Consider the following 3,996-nt stretch of genomic DNA (forward strand, 5'->3'; position numbering starts at 1 on the left):
CTTTCATACCTCCACTCCAGTTCCCCCTCCTGGAAACTGAGTCACATCCCTCTTGCCAACAGATAAGTTGGCAGAGGGCACAAGATCAGTACCGAGTGGGAACTGGGCTGCTCCACATGGGACTTCCCAAATTTCCTCCCACCAGCATATCATATCGACCACGGCCCTTTCAGCCATTTCCCCTTTAAGTCCTCCTCTGGGATTGTTAATGCCAAAACCCCGTGGGCAAGCCCCCGTGATAAGTTGGAGGCTTAGCAGAGTCCAAAAGCACATTCTTTCCTCAGCCTCCTCCCTCCTTATCTCTTTCCTCCCTCCCCCAAAACCAAGTTTAGATAAAAGTTATTGGAACAATAAAATCCATAACTTAAACACAAGCCTGGAGGGAGGGAGGGGAGGCGGGAGGGGGGGTCTCCACGCCATGCCCTGGTGAGCAGACCTGCCAGAACAGAAAAACAACAGAGGAGAGCCCCTGATCCCTTCTGAAATAAAACCTGGTGCAGAACCTGGTGCAGGGAGAGACCACCGTACACGTCCTCTCCTGCAGTCCCACCAGAAGTCAGGCGTGGACTCACCTTTTAAAAAACTGGATCACACATCAATTGTGAGTGATCTCCTAGCTGCTAGGATCTCCTATCCTCACCTACCCTGGGGTGAGTCGATTTAAGCACGTGGGTACACGAGCTGCACTGTTTTCCACCAAGCTGTTCCTGAAGCCCAGCTTCCCCCCGTATCGCCATCCTGCGCCCTAGAAATAGCAACACAAAGAGGCAGCTCAATAGGATGTATATTTTCTTTAGCATTGACAAGTCTTTCCATGCAGGCAAGCCCAGAGGCTGGGGCTGTCCAGCGTGCACAGGGATGTGGTCCAGCACATCCATCCCACTCCCCTGCACCCCTTTAATATTCGGTGGCAATACGCTTTCAGGCCCCCAGGATCCAGGGACCACGTGTCTGCCATGGCTGCAAGCGCAGAACTGCTGCTGCCAGGGCAGGTCAATGCCTGCAGTCTCCCATCAGCAGCCCATGCTGCCTGCTTCCACCATACCGGCGGCTTCCCCTTCCCACAGCCTCAGCCCTCCCAACTCAGCTACATCCATGCAGTCAAGGTGGCATTAATAGGGTTTTGGCCACCCCAGTTGACATTTATCCAGCCCCTTGATTTCAGCTCCTGGCTTCACACAAAGAAGCGGCGCAGGTCCAGATTGCTGCCCCAGGGTTGGAGTGGTCAGAGCAAGGTGTAGGTTGTAGCCTGGGGCTTCTCAGAGTGACGGACCTTCTGCAAGTCACTTTAGCTCACTTACCCAGGGATAACGGTTGTTCTGTCCCGCAGAAACACGGCTCAGCAGTTGAGTGCTTGGGGATCCACAGAGGAAAAGCATTCCCTAAACACAGAGTAGCTCCTTCTTTAACGTGCAGCTGAGCCCACGGCCACAAGCTCCAAGGTGCACAGAGCAGCATCCACAAACCTCAGACCTGGGGGAAACAAGGCTGCAAACCCCGTTAGCACCTCTCACGCCAGTATTCCCAGAGGGTGATGCTTCCCCAGCTCCCAGTCCAGACTGGGGCTACACCCAGGCACATCCCTGCCCAGACAGACCTTGCCGCAGCGACTTACCTCACATCACTTAAACTGAAAACGCAACACCAAAGCGTGCCTCCTAGGAGGATGGCTTCGGTTTGAGAGGGAAATAAGAGGCAGGAGGCAACGAGAGAGACCCGGTTCAAAATCAGTTTCACTCTTTATTTGAAGTTTTACATGCCACCAGCGTACATGAAAGTTGCACATTCAGAACTGGACTCACTACTAGAACAAAGGGCCGTTGCAAACACGTGTGTCAAACAAGTGCACAGGTAGAGGAGCCCGAACCAAGGAGCTTGTCGGTCTTTGCGACCGGGCTGCGCCGCATCCCGATGGCACTTCAGGCGTCGGAGCCTAACCCGCGGTTTTGAGGGCCACCTCCCTCTGCCATCTCCAGGGCATTGGTTGTGACCCGGGTCTTCTCTCCCAAGGCAGCACCGTTCTCTTTCAACAGGCTAAACAAGCAGTTTTGGTAACATCTCTACCAGAACTGAGGGTGTTTGGAGACTAACTGCCCGTTTAATGCTTTTCTGAATTCCCCTTTCTATCAATGCCAGCAGTTTTTACAATGAGAAACAATTTCCACCCGCTCTTTATAGGGAGAAACGACAGAAATAGGGACTCTTACACTGACATTTTATTTTCAAAGAAAGTTTTGATAGAAAAACATTTTCCCCAGCAGCCTTGGGCAGGGAGTTGCAGCTTCCACTTCAAAGGACAAACTTCAAAAACAAATCCAGTGTCCTAATGGTTTTGTGCTACATTACTTAATTGTCATACAGCTAATTAGCAATGCCTGATTTCACATTCTCTGTACATAGATGAAGTTCACAAAAGAAGGGGCTACTTAAAACAATAAATAAAACAAGGCACCAGGCAGCCAGGCTCCGACAACATTAACATAAAACGTTACACTTTACCATTTAAAAAAACTGAAATAAAAACCCCATCATGATTAAACCTATATTGATCTGTCTTCCTTCAGATCTCAGAGCTTTGAATCTCCACAAGGAAGGGGGGGGGAGAACGCCACGCAGGAAGCGGGGGCTTAGCGCGCGCCTCTATGTATGTATTTTGCCAGCGTGCAGCAGAGATCTTTAAAATTCTAATTATTTCCCTATCACCAAGTAAGATCTGGATCAATAGATGGGACAAAATGACCCCTTTCCTTGAGTGTCAGGGGGAAATTAAAAAAAAAGAAAGGGGAGGGCAAAACGAGAGCGTCAGAGGTCAATGCCACAAAACAATAGATATTGATGTCTCCATTCATTTCAAACAGCGGAAAGGTCAATGCCTCCCTTGCTTCATGTTTTATGGCTGAAATCCTGCTGCTAACAGCAACAATGTTAGTAGTCAGACCTCATCCATCCTTTTTTATTATTATGATTATTTCTAACCAGGTTAGCCATTTTGAAAATTTGACGAAAGCTGGGAAGCAGCAGTGGGGGGCAGGGCAGGAGGAGAAGAGGGGAAGCTGCCCTGGAAATTAATGGAAGGGATGGTTTCCATTAGTTTTCAAGCCTGCTTGTCCCCCCACCTGTGCTCCGGTTTGTCCCTCGCTGCCCCCTAAAAAATGAAAAGGGCCTGAGGCAACATCCCTTCACTATTAATCATTATTCCCCGTACAACATCCCAATTGGTTTCTATGGAAATGATTCTCCTGCTAGAGTACCCCTGCCTCTTTGCTTAGATGCGCAGGCAGCCGGAGAGCTGCGATGGAAGATTTGCCTCTGCCAGACCCAACGTGGCTCGCACGGCTCCCCGCGGAGGTCTCCCTGCAGATGGGGGTGAGGAGCTTTGGCTGGACCCTCTCTGATCGCATCTCCCGTAAGCAGACAAAAACAACCCTTCTGCACCAATTAACTCTACAAACGGAAAAGCCACACGGTCCTGCGGCCATGGGGGGATACCCCATCCTAAAAAAGGGCTGCCGGGAGAAAGCACCCAGTGCTTCACAGTGCACGGTCCCGTTCCTGCACGTTGCCCCAGGACTTTCACGCCTCTGAAGATCAGCAAGGCGAAGGGACAGATCCTGCTCTGCTCCCCTGGGAGTCTCACATGCCTTCCTAATCATGCGAATTAACGTGAGCAGGGTCTCTGCTCCGGTACCTGCGTTAGCAACCCCAGCCCTGCCCTCTCCTCCCAAGGGAGCACCACCTCGCCTGGGGCGGGAGGACAGCGTTTTGCACTCCCGCAAGGTCCCTTGCACGAGGCGGGTGAGCCCTGCTCCCCTTTCACAAGTGGGGAAACTGAGACCAAGTCTCACAGTGCGTGTCTGACTCTCAGTTCGAGGTCTACATCACACTCCTGCCCTGCCTCCTTTCACTCCCATCTCTTCTCCTCCTGCCGAACCATCTCCCCGACAGATGAGCAACTACAACACACGCTCTCCTGAAGGCAGAGGCTGCTGCCACCCA

The sequence above is a fragment of the Egretta garzetta genome, unplaced genomic scaffold, assembly GCF_000687185.1.
Source record: "Egretta garzetta isolate BGI_Z169 unplaced genomic scaffold, ASM68718v1 scaffold299, whole genome shotgun sequence".
NCBI lineage: Eukaryota > Metazoa > Chordata > Aves > Pelecaniformes > Ardeidae > Egretta > Egretta garzetta.